The following is an 18,506-nucleotide window of genomic DNA, read 5'->3' as shown; positions in this document are numbered from 1 at the left end:
ATACTTTTTTGACGGCTCTGGACCGTCAGTAATTCTGACTAGGAAAGAAAGATTTAAAATTGAAACCCTTCTTCCCATTGTCGAAACACTAAGCGTTAATTTTAAACAGCGACTAGGTTCGTATACGAAGATTGGCCAACGTTTTGACTTTTTTTTCGATTAAAAAATCTGAATTCAGAAGACTTAAAAGAGAACTGCAAATCTTTTGCTAAATTTTACACCGGAGATGTGAATGGAGATGAACTACATGCTGAATGCCTGTATTTAAAAGACTACTTGAAAATTAGTCGACGCGAAAATGAAAAAACACCCCTTCATTAAATTTTGTTTATTTTATTTTGAATTTTAATATGAAATATTTATTTTTTGTTTTTTATTTTTACTTTGTTTATGTTTATGTTTTAAATGCTGCAATAACTAATTATCTTTTAAATGAATTAAAAAAAAAATATTTATTACAGAAACAAGAAGAATAAATATCAATTCAAAGCTATGTGATAACATCACATTTTTATATAATCATAAAGGGGCCCCATTTTCGAACAGTGACCAGGGCCCCCAAAAGGGTAAAGACGGCCCTGTTTGCACGTAAATATACTAACACGTTCGTCTTCATAGTAATGAGAATTTGTCCTACAACGCCATTTTAAATTGTTCGAAAACAATAAGCTCTAACGCTTGAAAAAAATCTGTTGAAAAACATTAAACCTTCCAAAGGGTAGAGAGAGAAATGAAGCTCAAGACAGGTTGATAGTTTGCACCACAAAAATAAAATCTGTTTTTAAGTTCGAACAGTATTCAAAGGAAGTTTTCAGGGAGGATCCAAATACACTTTCTGCTTTTTTAAAGATTCTCCAGAAAAAAAGCTTTCACTAAGAAATCGAAGGACTAAGTTAGCTTTTGTGAGACTTCATAAGGATTGGCCGATCTCATAGATGAAAATACTCTGGAATGATAACAAAAATAAATAAGATGAGGTCCGATGGAAAACAGTATGTTTGACGACTAAAGACTGAAGCTTTCAAATACACCACAGTCACCTTCAAGCATGGAGGAGGTAGTATTATTCTATACGGTTGCATGTTATCTAAAGAAACTGGAACGTTATATCGCATAGAAGACATTATGAAGCCCGAAGACTCCATTAATTTACTTGGAGATACTACCCTCTGGAGATGATGAACTGCATGTAAGCAGTATTTTAATATTGGTCTGACATAAGATGAATAGAGCGATTCTTTTGCGATGAGAGCAAAAGGGTCTTTGAAATCTTTACTATTGCGTTTAATAAAGCCTTGAATAGAATTTGCTTTTTAAACTATGAACTCTATTTAAAGTTTAATTTAGAGTCCAAAATTATGCCCAGATCTTTCTTTTCACAAACTCTATCAAGTACATGGCTGTTAATCTTATAATCGAAGAGAATTTGGGAAAAGTAACGACATAAGGAAAAACATTTGCACTTAGAGGCATTTAAATATAATTAGTTTACAAAGCATCATTCAGCTAATTTACGAAGATCATTTTTCAACAGATGACAATCCGTAATGGACTTATACGTCTACAAAACTTTAAGTCATCAGCAAATAGAAGTTGAACAGAATTTTCGAAAATACCAGGAAAGTCATTGATAAATATTAGGAAAAGAATTGGCCCAAATTGGTTACCCTGGGGAACACCCGAGGTTACCAGAACTGGACTTGAAACAATATTTTCAATGCTAACAAATTGAATACTATTCTTAAGGTAAGAGTCAACCATTTCAAAAGATTTGAAATCTTTCGCGTCAGTGCTTTGGGCTGTAGGGACTAAGACAGACAGCCCAGACAGACTGACTGACGGAATCGTCTTCTGTTCCATCGTAATGTCATATTTAATTAAAATCTCGAGTTCGAAAGCGTCTTAGGGTGCTTCGAGAGAAAAATTCTTCGGGTGGTTTTTGGTCGCGTGCGCATAGATGGAGAATGGAGGAGAAGATATAACGACGAACTGTACGGGCCAGTGGCTTAGATGGCTAGGTCATGTAGAGCGGATGGACATCAACGCTCCAGCCCGGAAGGTCTTCGAATCCAGTCCCGAGGGACGGCGCAGTAGAGGAAGACCGCTACTTAGGTGGCGCACCCAGGTGGGAGAGGACCTCAACCAACTTGGCGTGCGAAACTGGAGACAGCTAGCTAGGGACCGAGCATTTCTGAAGACGCATGTTGGTTGAGGCCCAGGTCCGCCCCCGGACTGTAGCGCCACCTTAAGTAAGTAAGTTAGTAAGTTTGAAATTTTTTACATGTAAACTTGCCATATACAGCCATGGACAGAAAAATAGCACATCTAATGGAACAAACATTAAAACAAAGATTTTAGTCATAGTAAATATTTTTTTGAATATTTGTTTTGTTGCATTATTTTGGCAGCAATTAAAAAAACAATCAATAGATTAATTTAGCACGTTATCACCTGCGGGTTTTTGTTGTTGCATTTGTATGCCTTTTACTGCTAAGTAAGATATGGACAGAGAAATAGCAAAGCTATTTTGTGTGTCATAAATTTCCATTAGTTAAACAAAAAACTTATTCGCTTTGATTGTTTTACGAATATTAAGAAGGTTTATACAAAACATGGGCTGAAAACAACATTTTGTACCTGAAAAAAGGAGTTTAATCTTCGATGTTAGTGAACAAGGTTAGACTCCAACTTAAATTGGTGTACCAGTTAAAAGTAAAAATAACATTCGAAAGCCCTTTTTCTGAAAAACTTCTACGCGTTTTGATAGGAATATCGTGAGAAAGAGTAATATCAACAAATTTAAATCATCCCCTATCATGATGAATTCAACTAAAACATTTCGAGTATAGGCTTGGAAAAAGGCGATTCAAGAATTCTCAAATGTATGGATGCATTAGCAGGAAACAAACATTTCCGTATCTAAGAAGAATATCAAAGCTCGCGTAAAACCACCTAATTAAAGACGTACACTTTTGAAAAAAAGAGTTTTACGTTTGAGTGACTGTTAAGAGCCAGTTAACTGAGTTTTCATGCATGTTAATGACCCAAAACATTTAGCAAAAATCGTGAAGGAGTGTCTTACCAATATATCCATCAACGTTTTGACTTGGACGACGCAAAGTCTAGATCTTAACCCGATACATAATCTATGGAATTATGTTAAGGTTAGGATCCGGCAGCAAAAAGTAAACAATTCAGACGAATTTTTGACTCGAGTCTCGAAGTAGATGCCAAAATTTGGTGGAAAGTTCACCTCGAAAATGTGAGGCAACGTTGCAAAAGTTGGTCGATCAACAAAATAGTATGGTTGGTAAATAAAATAAACTTCTAAAGTATTTGTTTTTTTTTTCTTAGAATTTACTTATTTCAACTGTTATTCATAACAGAACATCATAAACTCTTGGGATCAAAAGTTATCAATCTAGAATCCACTTTAATTGGAAGTTACTCGTTTCATTAAGATGGACTTTTAATATATCATTTTTTTTTAGATTAGGTTACAGATATTTTAGTCCTCAAGGTCGTCTTCTTTTTGAAATTTGTGATAATGTCGATGTCATTACTTATAAAAGATGAGAGATTTTAATAAACAAAAACCAAAGCTTACCAATAAATGCTTGCTTCATGGGCACCATATGTAATTCCAATACGTAGATCTAGATGGCACTCTAAAACATATTTTCTTATTTCACTAAAAAAAAAAACGGAAAAATGAAAGTAAACAAGCACATAATTCAGGATCAAAAGAATTCATTGAATTTTTTAAAAAAACACTTTGAAATTTGAACCAAACCGACGACGACGACGACTCGAAGCGACGCGACGCGACGGAAACGTAACGTTATATCTTATACCGGATACGAAGCATGAATATACCACAAGAACACATACATACATACATATCCACAAATCACCACCGATGAATCCGTTAGATTCTGTTTCTAAATCAATTTTAATTGAACTTAAAATTTCACGCACAAAATATAGAAAACTCGCAAATTTTTACTTCACTTTAACTTTCTACTTATTAATTTACACTTATATTCCACTTTTATCACATTTTCTTAGATATTTGTATAAGAAAACTAAAAACTAAACCACAACCGATCGCGGGAGAACACTACCGAAACACGAACCAACTTGAATTACTGAATTCGGAATGGAGTTTTAGAGATGGGTCAATGTGAAGTTGAGTAACAGGAAGTGGAACGTAGCAGAATAGCAACTTTTTAAAGGCGACGTGACGGTGAAATAACATTAAGGCATATTTCAACTAAGCAAGGCTTTTTTTCTGAGCCATTTGGCTTCAATTCATTTTAATTTCTTGAAGAAATATTATTTAATTATGACATACTAGAATTAAATTTTTTTGAGAGTATCGATAATTTAAGTTACACAATTTTTTTGAGAATTCAAATATATGAAAAATGCATAAAGAAATTACTTAAAGCTCGGATAAGCAACTAATTTTATAAATATAATACTGTATTTGGACTTAAGAGATGTTTAGAAATACAAAAGGCCAAATAGCGCATTTGTGTTAAGCTAACTTTGAGGCTTAAGGCAGAGTGCCTACTGGGTTTGTACGTTCGGGAAGCTTTTTTCGTCGTCCATATAACCAGTGGATATATCGACTTTAAATTCATTTTGTTATAAAAAAATCAACTACGTTTATTTTTAACAATCGAAAAAAAATTGAACAAAAATAATTAGTTTTATTTTCTTATTTCTTGATAAAATTTGATGAAAATTGATTTTTTTACTCAAATAATTCTTCAAAAATGTAGACGTGTAGCCCATTTGATCAGTTAAAGCTGTCTCTACTTTTTCGAATAAATCTGGATATATTTCGTCAAGGTTGACTTAAATATTGGCTTCCAACAAAATTGATTTTGCAATAAATGGATGGTTAAAGGCCCTGTATGACAAGCTTTTGCCTCCATTTCGACCATATTTAACTGTTCAATTTTTGGGGGAAAAAAATCAGTCCACAATTTACCGTAGTTGCAACTAATTCCTCATTTCGAAATGTATGTATGTTGAACAATGATACTGCCAGCGTGTAAGGTCAAAAAGAAAGCTCAGCAATTTTTTAAGATGAAAGTAAGTTTGTAAAATGTGAATTTTGATAAATTTAGCCCTATCAATAGTTTCGGCCAAACGTCATTCCACCCGAACAAAATTATTTTTCCTTTATCTAATTTGAGTCTCACCTAAAATTAAATTCATGTTTTTCATTCGGTCGTAATCCAACTCATTCAACAGCTTAAAATTTCACTTATTTTCTAGAGGCGAAAAGTAAGAAAACTTTAAAATTTAAGTTTGTCGACGAAATGGTTTCTTATTAAATTTATTCATTTTAGTTTTACTTTAAAATCAATCAACTCTCAGCAAAGATACGATTTGCTCAAAACGCAAGGTGGAATTCAAAAGAACTGTACTTTTAAGGGTAATGCGGTGGTTAGGGACCACTAGTCAATACCATACGTAAAAGCTTTACAGCTTTTGAGATCTAAAAAATTTGTATATTAAGACATTCAATAAAGCTGAAAATGTGATTTCAATCTTACAATAGTTTAGGAAATAACAGTCCAACGGATTGCAGTGATCTCTTATTTTTCCTCAAGCAACATACCATGCATGATTACACTTTGCATTATAATATAACTTTTTTATGATTGCTGTCAGTTTATCGTTTAATACATAATAAATATAATATCAATCAATACAAAAAAATCATAAGTAAAATCAATTATTTTATTTGTCGCTTGTTTAAATCCTTGCTGTTTGTCAACAACACGAACGTGTTCATTTTCTGTAAAATCAGAGAGAGAATTTTTATAAAATCAATTGGAAAAAATAAAATTCTTATTACGGGGCTCAATGGCCGTAATTTTATAAGAATATTCAACATCTAATTTATGTTGCTCATTTTGTATGTTCAATATAAACTGTAGGTTCAGATTTAATTCTCAATTTCCATCACAGAGATGAGAAAATTTATTGAGAGCTATTTTCTAAATACACCTATTTTTAAACTGTCAGCTCTAGATTCGAAGTGAAGTTTTATTTGGGGGAAACTCTTGATGGCCTTTTAAAATTCCAGGTAACAAAAATATTACGAGTGAACGATTTTCCAGCGAAACTAATAATAGGGTTGATTTATTGGCCATGGCAAATTTCCATCTATTGAAGTTCGCTGAAGCTCTCCAATACACAATAAAACTTAAAGTTAGCTTAACACAAACGCGCTATTTGAAATTCTGGAAATTCCAAATGTTGTACTATACTTATCTGTAAATTATTGGAGCCTTAAAAAATTTTTATATGTATCTATTTTTCAATTTTTAAATTCTCAAAATATTCAGTAATTATCGATACTCTAAAAGACTTAAATCTTAATATGTCATTGTTAAACATTCTTTTTTCCAAATAAAGAAAATTAAAACGAATTAAAACCAAACGGCTCAAGTTTTTGGACGAATAAACGTGATTTTACACATTTCAAAAAGTCAATTTCAAACAAAAAATTGCATTTTGTTCTCTAAAACAAGACAATTTTGTAAAAACAATTTGGTTTGGTTGCTATGAACTGTCAAACTCTATTTGCTTTCCGCATATCATTCACTCTGCAACGAATAAATTGTTCGCGCGCAACTTAACCTCAAAATTATGCCTCTCTTGTTTTGTTTTTTGTGTCAAAGATCATGGATGAGGATAATATGAAGAAAAGTGTAATTCAATTCGTCACTGTCTGCGAATAGAAATAAAGCTCATGTGAAAGAAAAGTCAAAATATGCGAACATCCACATTTCGCAATTCGTAGTTCATGTACAAGGTGCTTTAATGCAAACGCTATTCTGTTACCTTCCACTACCTTCCACAATTTCACGTTGACCCATCTCTAACACCCAATTCAGAATTCAATATTTCTTTTTGTTCGTGTTTCACTGATGTTCTTCCGCTATCGGCAAATTAAATTTAAATTTTCTTATAAAAATATCTAATTTTTTGTGATAAAAATGTAATATTAATAAATTGAATTCAATAATAAATCGGAAAAGTAAACATTTTTGAGTCTTTCTATATTTTTGTATGTAAAATTCTAATTTCCATTAAAATCGTTTCGAAAATAGAATCTAACGGATTCATTGTCTTTTAAATTTTAAATCTTAGTTATGTCCTAGTTTCATTGTACACTTTTTACATCATGTTTTCTTGATAAATGTAATAGAACATTAGATTCTGATCTACATTTTGGAGTTATGGTGTTCAAGAACTGCATGGAAGCATTCAGTTGTATGTTTTTTTCTATTAAATCCTCTTGTTTAGGGCTGGAATATCAATATAGTGATCTCGACACCCCAACCCCCCCATCACCTTTTCCATTGAAGTAGCTATCTTTGTACACGATTTTACGATTTTCAAGCTTTAAATGTCTACTCTAAAAAGCCTGCCTACAACGATGAATTATTAAATAAAATAGTAATTCACAAACGATGAATACTACAATTTTTTGAAAAGAAGTTATATTTCAATAAAATAATATTCGAGGTTATGATTTTGTATAACATAAATAAACAAAATATTTCCTATGTTGAAAACAAAGAAATTAAGACAAAAATAAGTTAAAAAAGAGGCTGGGATTCGAGCCACACTGATAACTTTCCATCCCGTCGATTTGACTTATTAAAAAGGTTTGTAGGTTTCATGTTTTATTAAAAAAGTTATCAGTTACAAAATTTAAAACAATAGTTTAATTTCAAAATCTACACATTTAGGCTAACGAGATTTTTATTCGAAAACCAATTTTAGTAGTTTTTCTTAAATTTTTTTATTTCTAATATAAACAAATACAAATCGGATGAATAAAATTAATTTGAAGTCAATGTCTTCTATAATTCAAGAGATATCGAGAACCCAACATTTTTATCAATTTTGCGTAATATTTTTTGTAGATTTTATTTTTTATAAAAAAACTGACTGTTAGATTCTTATAAAATGTCGAAAACAATATTTTTTATAAAATAAAATTAAGCTAAAGCCTATAGTCGAAAATCAATTTTTACCGACTTTGAGTAATCTTTTATAAAAAAAACTGTCAATTTGATTTTTCACAAAATTTTACCAGATGTTAAAAACGTTTTCAGTTTCAGTTTCAGTTTCGTTTTATTTTGTAGCACAATTTTTACATTATTTTAAATTTAACAAACAATTTAAGAGATTTAGAAAAACAAAATTTCTTTACAACTTTAACATAAATAACAAGATTTTAAGATAAGAAAAAATGATAAATAAATTTATTAAGGAAAAACGTTATTCTTCGCTGCACGAAATTGTTTTGGAGATGAAATCATTTTTTGTTTGGAAAATTTGGAGGTGACACATTTTTTGTCAGGTTTTTGATTTATAAGAAATCGTTACTTTGACTTTTTTTAAAATATACTTGTTTGGTATCACGTAACAATATAAAATATAAAATTTAGTTCAAGTCCTTAGAGTATTGGTTCGTGAGATATTTTGTATTAGCCAAAATGTTCACCTTTTTTTAATTTGCTTTGGTAAAAAAAATCACCCACGCAATTTTCTTCAGAGTTCTTTCTGCATCTTTCTGCATTATTATCTGAACAACAAAATTTATTTGAAGTCAATATCTCTACCGGTCCTTGAACTACGGATGACGAAAAAACGTCGCAAAACATACGGACGTATGGAAGCTTAAAAAGTCGAGAAATTTCAAAATTTTAAATTCGACAAATAGGACCATTACAATAACTTCCTATAGAAAGTTAACAAAATATTCCTTATGTTAAAAACAAACAAATTAAACCATAAATAATTTTGAAAATAGTCCACAAAAGTTTGGTTACAGCTGTAAAACAAATGAGCGTTAAAAAAAAAAAAGAAACATTATTTTTCTTTATTATTACTTTTGGTGTCAGTATTTCGTTGGATATCTTTTCAGCCGTATGAACTCTCTCCAGCAGTTTTGTATAGACCCTACAAGTTTTTCTGTGTGAGAACTGCTTGTATTATTCCATTCAGGTAACATGCCTTGTATCCTGATCTTCTTTTCTAGAACATCCCATAGGGTTTCAAGGGGGTTTATAACTGGACTTGTGTTGTATGACTCTGGGTCGTTGTCTTGCTGGAAATAACAATCGTTTGCAATACCCAGAATTTCGCCACTTATTTTTAAATTTCGTTTGAGGATGTCAATAAAAAAATATTGATCCATGATCCCTTCGATTATTTTCAGTTTTCCGACCACTGAAGACACCATCAATACAGCCCCACACCATAACACCTTCACCACTGTTCTTTACAGTCTTGATAGTGCACTTAGGATTAAGCGCATTGTTTTGACTTCGCCACACCCTTAAATGACCATTAGACCCAAAAAAGTTATATATTGACTCTTTGGATAATATGACTTTTTGCTTGAAGTCGGGAGACTTTTTAACATACTTCTTTGCGGACGCGAGTCTTTTGTGTCTGTTGATTCAATTTATAAACGGCTTTTCCTGGATGTACATGACTTTAATCCCTCTTTAACTACAATTCTTCTTATCGTTTCATGGATTCATGGATGCACTTTTATGTTATATTTTTCAATTTGTATGCTTACCAAATTTACGAGTGTGGCCTCGCGTTTGACATTAAAAAAAAACCTTAATCGTTTCATTTTTATGTTTTATTTATTTATTTATTAATTATTTTATATCGTACATTTTTTAAATTACATTATTTCTAAAAGGAAGGCCGCTGTTCATAGCAAAATTCTACAACTTCCAGTTAGAGTACAGAATTAGAACTAACTTATGGAATGATCTTTGGCTTGAACTATATTTTGGTTAAAAGGGAAAATGTGCCGCGTTATAAAAATATCAATTTGTTTATACAATATTCATATTACATTTCGTTGCTCAGAGGTAGAGGGGAAAAGGGGTGTATCCGTTCTGGATTGGTTTTGGTGTGTTAGGCAAGATGTCGTGTGGGGAAAAGCGGGCTTAGCGTATAGGGTTAAGTATCAGACGTAACTCCAAGTTAGCAGTTATGAAGGGACGTTGGCCAACCATTAGCTTTATCGCACGCTTTTCTCTTACAAAGGGCTTCGATGGTCGGCCAGATCTTGGTTTCGATTCAATTTTTAAAGTGTTTTGCAGCGATTCATAGTTCTTTGAATCGTTGATAGGTTTCTTCATGTTATTTTTATATCTAGACCTAGTACACTATAGCCTACTTAGAGGGCCTATTACAGTATTATGACCACTTTGAGTTGAGCGTATGAATAAATGTTTGAGACGAAAAATTAAGCCAATTCTATGACTGATAATTTTGGAAGTGTTAACACCATTATAGCTTTCGAAACTAAGTTAATCACGATATATATCTTACGACACAGACACAACTTTTACACAATGTTAAGACCCTAAAAATGGACGAATAAACAACTTTACAGCTAGATTCATTGTTTTGTCTTCTCATTCATATTATTTTTTATAATTAAAAATTTGCAACCGATATGCAGAGTCCCAGGCAACGTAAGCTTACTTTGTATTAATTAAAAAACATTGAAATCATTTTATTTATGTTCTTGTTTACAAAGAAAATGGCTTCAAATGAGAACGCACATATGCATTTGAGATCTTCCCTTTCTTAAGTTTAAATTACTCTAATTACACAACCATTAATCAAGCCGTTAACAAAACATGCGAAAATGTCCTTTAGCTCATATACAAAACACATTCCATAAAGGCTTAGGTATATACGATACCCAATAATTTATGAGTTAATGTACATGCAATTAATTGCACCTGTGAAGATGCAAATCATTCCGCCAAATAATTCCTTAGTGTTCCCCCCCCCACCTCTCTCACTCTCTGTTAAAATTCACAAACGAAACATTCGCGACTTTGAGCCATTCATCATTTAATTTTGAACATCAGCAAGTGATACTAATGCTAATAATAACCATCACCCCTCCTCTATACTATACGTGTAAGGTAGTAAGGTGGGCTTTCAAAACAATGTTAAGCGAAAGGTTAAACACGCATTTTCAACTACTCCCTGCGCTGTGCTATACTATGCTTTGCTGTGCTGTGCTTCCCCCCTCGAAAAAGCCCATTTTGAAATTGCAAAGTGTTAGATTCGCACCAATAAAGCAAGTTTAGATCAAACACACGTAAGGCCATTAACAATATTTATGAGGCGTTATTCAGCCAGATGCCTTCCGTTCCGCGTGGGCTTAGCTTCTATAACCATCAGGACTACCGTACCGAGTATTGTATTTTGTTCGTAATGTTTGGTGAAAATGCCAGAATGCTACCGACTCGACAGGCAATTTGATTTTGTGCAGCTTTCGCTTAAAAAAAAGGAAATTAAATTGATAAAGTGTATTCCCGATTGCCGCTAACGTTTCACGGGTCGATTGTATGGCAACCTGGTTAAAGTAAAAGCCCCAACTTTCACAAAAAAGGCTTCAATACTCGCAAACAAAAATAATGGAATTATGCCTTAGCAACTTTCGGAAATATCCTAGAGTCGTTATAGTTAGGCTCAAGGCTCAAGTCATAGGACTGATAATGGTGTATCTCAAAGCTGGAAATGTTATTCTTTATAACTCGTGAAATTAGTATTTATGGGGTGATGCGGTCGGTGGTGCTGGTGCTGGTGATTCACCTTGCCCGATTTTGGTGATAGTAATAAAAATAAATTATTATTTGCACTGCCAAAAACAAAGCGAATATGATGAACATTTCGAAAGGAAACATTGTTCTTTTTGTTCACTTAAGTGTTTCTGATAATATAACAACCAGGAAGACAATAAAAATGATTTACATTTAAATGAAGTTTTGCTGAATTTTTTGTTTGAGTTGGTTTGGTAGAATCGGGGTTTTGTGTAGAATTCAACATATGAAGTTGCAGGAGTTTAATCAGTGGGATATATTGTTAAAGTAAAAGTAAACATACAAAATAGAGGAGATATTAGCTTATTTAAAACCGGTCTAAGGTATTTATTTGGGTGCCGTGAAATAAAGCCAAGTGCAATAAGGCTAACTTTCAAAAAATTGGCCTTATTGCACTTTACAAAAGTGAAATGTGACTCAATTTCATAAGTTGGTCATATTGCACTTTGAAAAAGGGAAATAATTCCAAATTATTTTGAGAAATAAGACCAACTTATTGTTGTGTTCTTTGCACACTATCGGCTTTGGGGTGGATGCGAGGTTTAGTGTATGCAAATTCTCTTTTTATTTATGGCAACTGAAAGAAAACTTATTTGTCTTTATTTCACTTTGTTTAAGTAATACGACCAACTGGTGGAAATTGCCTTCATATCACTTTACAAAAGTGAAATAAAGACAATTCTTAAAATGTTGCCTTATTTCACTTGGCTTTATTTCAAGGCAACATTTATTTGATGTAAGGATTGGATTTTTTATTCAGAATAAGCCTAGTTGATTGAAGTAGACCAAGCTCTAAAGCTTCCATTCTTGCTTGGACCATTCTGCTCTATCAACAAACTTTGATAGAAGCTTCTAAAAAATAATCTTGCTTAACTCTTTCTAGTGGAGTCAATAACTGTCATTTGTTAATTTCTAATACCTGGGCCCATTTTCATAAACAAGTGACAATTCTAAAAATTCATCGCAATTATATTATCATTGTTTAACGTATTGATAGGTGACATAATTGTCAGATAAATATTTCATGACATTTTTTTTATTTCTCAGCTTGTCGTGGAAGCCGATTTTTAACAAATTATATTGCTTTGCTTTGTACTTTTTTTTAAATTTTGTACCGAAATTGGTTTTTTACGTACGAGACTCAGTTGCCTGTAACAATTGTCAATTTCATACTGACAAAATTATAGCTTGTTTTCTTTTGTTCCATAACACAAATTGTCACTATAAATTTAAAAGGAAATTTTTGACAATTTTTAACAAATCACTTGTCATGAAAATGTTTTTATGATCCGAAATCTTTACAACTGTCGAAAATTTCCCGACAACTCTACAAATTGTTAAATTTTCAATTGTCGTGCTTGAATGAAGCCAATATAGATTGTCAAGGCATCTATATTGCCAAACACCTTTCAATTCAAAAATTGTCTGTAGGTTAGCAGATTTTCCGCTATAGTTCTATAATATCATTGTCAGATGTTTGGCTGAAATTTTACTAATCTTGATGTAAAGGTGATTTGAACATTTCAAACATCCTCGAAAAATTTTAGACAATGACGGTTCTGACCATAGAATATTTCATATAATTGTAAAAGCTTAAGAAAATGTTTTAATCAAAAGCTTAGACAAAATTTTGAAAGTGTTATTACGAAAAAAGTTCACCAAAATTCAAATACCAATACTTGTTTTCTCTTTTTGCTTGGTAGTTCAAGTCTTGACATTTTGTTTAAGAAAGTGATTGTCAATTGTAAAATATCTCTTTCAAACGTCAAATTATTGAAATTTCTAATTAAACCTTTTTTAGAATATCGTTTGTATTTTGGTTGGTTGTTGGTTTGCTTTTTTATTAATTTGTTCTTTTGAAGTGTTTAAATACACACAAGCGTAGGAAAAAAACTAATGAAAATGATTGCAATTGCAACAATTAAAGCTCTAAAGTGAGAAGAACTGGAGGCATAAAGCACTATTCACATGAGCATCACCAACGACCAACGAATGAACGAATATTCGTCGGTTTTGACATTTCTTTCACATAAAGACTTTTTAATTCGTCGCGAATGAACACCATTCACCTCCGAAACCAAAACAAGAATGATTTTTTTAGGTTAAGTACGCGCGATTATTTTATTCATTGCGAGTGTGGATAATGTGGAACGCGAAAAAAGTTTGACAGTTCGTATCAACTACAATTTTTTTCGGGACAAATAAAATTGTTTTCTTAAATTTATTAATATATATAAAGTATATATATTGAAAAGTAAAAGCATCCATCATTAATCAAATAGAAACTATATTGCTCTCATTTTGTTAAGAATTTGTGGAAATTGTGGAAATATGTCTTCAAACGTATATGAACTCACATTTTGTAATTCATTCGTCGTTCTTTGGTCACACTCATGTTAATACTGCTTAAGACATTAGCGTAGAGCAGGAAACTAAAAGAAAACATCGGTTTTGGATTAATACTTTTCTTGATGCCCATGACCTTGAGGACCATTTGTTTTTGTATATTTTGTATGTCTATATTTTTGAGCTTCGAATAATCATGCTTTATTCTTTAAACCAGTTTTCTTGTATAGGATGCTTCTTTAATTCCACAGGCGTTCCTTTTCGCTGTAGAGGTTGATTTAATGCTTTGATTTGCTTTAGGAAAGTTTCCAGCCATAATTTCTGATAAAGCTATTTCAAAACCTTATGAAAAAATGTTTCATTACCTTGTCTTCTCTTTTTGATTGAAAAGAAAGTTTTGAAAATTTCGTTTATGTTTATTTTTAATACCTGCATGAGAGACAAAAAATAAAGACAAAAAAAAAATTGCATTCAATTTGGATAATTCTTAAATGGTAAAATGCTTTGACTTATATTTTCACATTTTAAAGTAATAAAATTACATATTTATAGGATCATTCATTTGACAGTTGGCATTTGACACCTGTCAAACTGAAATATCATAATATTGTTTAAATATTTGCCATTTACGAAAATAGTTTACTTAGAAATTGAACAAGGCACCAAAACTTACCATAAAAATGGTCATCTACTGTTTCCAAAATACGCCATTATTATGGTCTGATAAATGATGTCGTAGGACATCGTACTGCACTTCAGTCGGAAATATTTATGTTGCAAGTGATAAGGCCTTCGAGTAGTAAGCATATCATTATATTTGTACAATTCATAAAATGTTTTAACAATTGAAATGATTAAATACAAATAAATTCATACCTAAAGATAGAGCCATTCAATTTTGTGTTGATTTATTAAGGCTTTTTGGTTCATATTTTCGTCTGAAATTGTTTAGGTCACCACAATTAAATTCGTACAATCAATACAATACCCTCATACCTATATGTGCAACGTTCCAAGGCATATTTTCAAATTATAAATCTACTCAATTCAGCCCAAAGCTACGCACAATATCTCTTAATATCCAGGCAATCACTGTCAGATGCACACCATACTCAATCGAAGCCTTTAATTCGATTAATTAACTACCCTACATATACGAGTATAAATCGCCCTCAGGCAAATTCAAAACAACAACTAAACAAGAACAACATCTAATCATATAACGCCTTACTACACAACACATACATCACATCATATCAGGGTCCTCACTCCTCGCAGTCACCCACATATCTGTGTATATCCCTTTAAATCAAAGTCCTGCTCGAAATACTAAATACCCCAACCCTTGTTTGGAATTTCAAAAGAAACAAAACAAATCGAAGGATAATGACAATGATAGATTTGCTAATATCTGTCATTTATTCGCATTCGGAATTCGTGTGTTGTGGGTGGTGCGGTGGATATATGTTTATATAAATATTAAGGATGCGTGTTCTGCTGCCCATCGTCATCACAACCACGACGAGCCGGCATTGTTTAACAACAAATTGAGGAGCAGAAACAGAGATTACCCCCGATTAACCCCATTGTATACTCCAAACTGTTCGATTAATGGAGAACGATTAAGACGCTGCAAATTCGATGAGGATTACAGTTCAGATTCAGAAAGTGGGTGCGGATGTTGGTGGAGGTGGAGATGGGGTGTGGATAGGACACTGTGTTTGATTACTTGTTGTACAAAGGGATATTCAACAAAGTCCTGAATCCTATGGGTGGTTGAAGCAGATAAATTAAGTCATTAGTTAAACGAAAGTTTGTTCGAGTAAAATAAATTGCTTGCGAATCGCAAGTGGTATCAAATGTATACAAATTGCTTCAGCCGAGGATTCTTATCTCGGGGATTAAAACTTTTCAAGCTTAAATATATACAAAAAATAAATAAAAGAAGCGATGCGGTGAATATGTAAATGTGTGATTTAGATTCAGATTCAGAGGCGGAGGCGAAGGCGAAGGCAGAGTCAGAGCACGTCATTGTAAGATGGGACTCATTTGTGATTGATTCCTTCTTGTGGCACAACAACATTGTAGTTTGTCTGTATAGGTTTACACATTCGTCCCTTATCAAGGCAAAGAATCACTGTAGGTACCTACCTACCTTATAAGTTTCTTTAACTTTCTGATGGGTACAGAAATATGCTCAGTCACCAACCCCAGCCATATAACTCTGATGGCCCACACACAGTTAATAAAAGTTCCAAAAATGTCATAGGGATGGAAGAGGAGATGCGTGCTTTATATTATTGGAATTGGAAGTTTTCTAAAAGTTTTCGCAAAAGTTCCTTTTTCTTCGTTTTAAGACATGGGGCGGTGACATAATAATTCTCAGAGGCCACGCCTGTATTAAGGACAAGTTTTATATTTTTGTTGTTGTTGGATGATATTTCAACGAATCTGCGCAAGGATTTTTCTTATTTTTATTTTGTTCTTTTAATCTTGGTATAGACATCAGAGGCACCTTTATACTTTTTCTAGGTATACCACCATTTCTGTAGGTAGGTACCGGTTGAACTCAATCATCATCTTTTTTTCTTTTTAGGTAAAAAGATACATGTACCAACAATATTCTACCTTTGCATTAATTACACTTTTTTTCAAGCACATAGCAACTTTTAATTTAAATTAAACGAAGCTTGTTGTTACGCCAAAAGATATTCATTCGAAACTGAAATTAAAGTTCTTTACGGGTTCCTTAAAATATGCAATGAAAACAAAGATCTATTGTATGCCAACGGTAAAAATTTAAAAAGTAAATTTAATTCCGATTTCAGTTCGGCTCTTTAGACTATCCTGATTTTTTAATAATTAATACATTTTTAACTTATGAAAAGGGTAAAGGCTTTAAAAAAAATATATAAGTTTTTCAATTTCAAAATTAATCAATATGTGAAAAACTACAGTTTGCGAAATTGTATTAAGACATTTTTGAAGCTCAACAAATTATCTTTCTAAATTAGTTTTTAAAAATCAACCACTATTTGAAATAAATAACAAGTAAATAGCATCAGACTAAGTCATATTTTTTAAACAATAAATTATTATAAAAGTTCGGAAAAAAAGTAGATTACAACAATTTGTTATTTAAATATCACACTTTGCATTAAAGTGTATATTGTATTCCTAGTCATATCTTAAAACCAAATTTAAATAAACCAGAGTTTTTGAACCTGTACAAAAATGGACTGCAAAAATGTCCATCGTATAAAAGTATGTACAGTGGCTCCCAAGTCTATTCGGACAATGTTAATTTATGTACGTTTTTGCAGTTCAATTTCTCCAAGAAAATGTATAAAAGTAGTAGAGCATTATCATCATTTTATAACATATTTGGCCTAAAATCAACAAAGTGCAAAATTTGCTTCGATATCAATTTAATGTCTTAAATCTTGACTTAATTGAGAAAAAAAAATTAATTAAACACAAAAATTAGTTTTGTGTGTCCATAAAATAATATAAATTATAAATAAAGTACATTTTAAACAAAATCAATATTCACGCATAGAGAACTATTTCGGGAACGTGCCTAATGTACAATCTATAACAACAAGTCCAAAATATATTTGAAAAATTTAAGGTATTTAACTTCGATCATTACTTAATACACCGTATTTTTTATACAAAATCTAGTTTTAGAAAGGATAATTAAAGATTATTCATTTGTAACTATAAAAATGCAAAACTAGTTTGTCCGATATCGCACAAGTCATTTCAGTGAACATATCGATAATCGATCAAAAATAATTTCAAGTGAACGCAGCCATTCGGTGTCAAACGTCAGTCGAGGAAGAGAACAATAATAAAGCCGACTGTCAGAGTTTTTATCGTCAAGTGAATTATACCTAAATTGTAAATACCTTTCTATTCATTATTCGTAGAGCGTACATCAATAGTCTGTCAATTCTCTAACGTATTTATTACATTTAATTTTTGATGAAATTCGTTTTCACGACACGGTATATTAAAGTAACCTCAAATACTTTCCTTTTGACAAAGTCAGATCGCATTTAAGATGTCCGACGTATAATCAAGCACGTCATTTCGGAAAAGTTCCCGGGCATGGTTTGACGTGTTTTTCTTGTAGAAGATTTTGAAAGTAGTGTTTTCATTATTGCTTATTTAATATATATTGATTTTATCAACATTTAAAAACGTCAACGAATTAATGGTTTTCTGTAATATATTTCCTACTAAGCAATATAACTAAAGAAGTATATAGAATTCTGTGCGCTGCACATTTTTTTTGAGCCATTTAATCTCAAATTAAGTTTAAATAAGGAAACAATTCGATTTCAATTGATTAATTACAAAATAAATCCAAAAACCAATAATAGCTCCTTATTTTAACCCCTCACACATAATCTGAAACTTACTGTTTTTGCACTGTAGTAGCTCTGTAACTGTAAAACTAAAATG

This window comes from Eupeodes corollae, chromosome 2 (assembly GCF_945859685.1).
Source record: "Eupeodes corollae chromosome 2, idEupCoro1.1, whole genome shotgun sequence".
Taxonomy (NCBI): Eukaryota; Metazoa; Arthropoda; class Insecta; order Diptera; family Syrphidae; genus Eupeodes; species Eupeodes corollae.
This window is presented reverse-complemented; position numbering follows the sequence as displayed.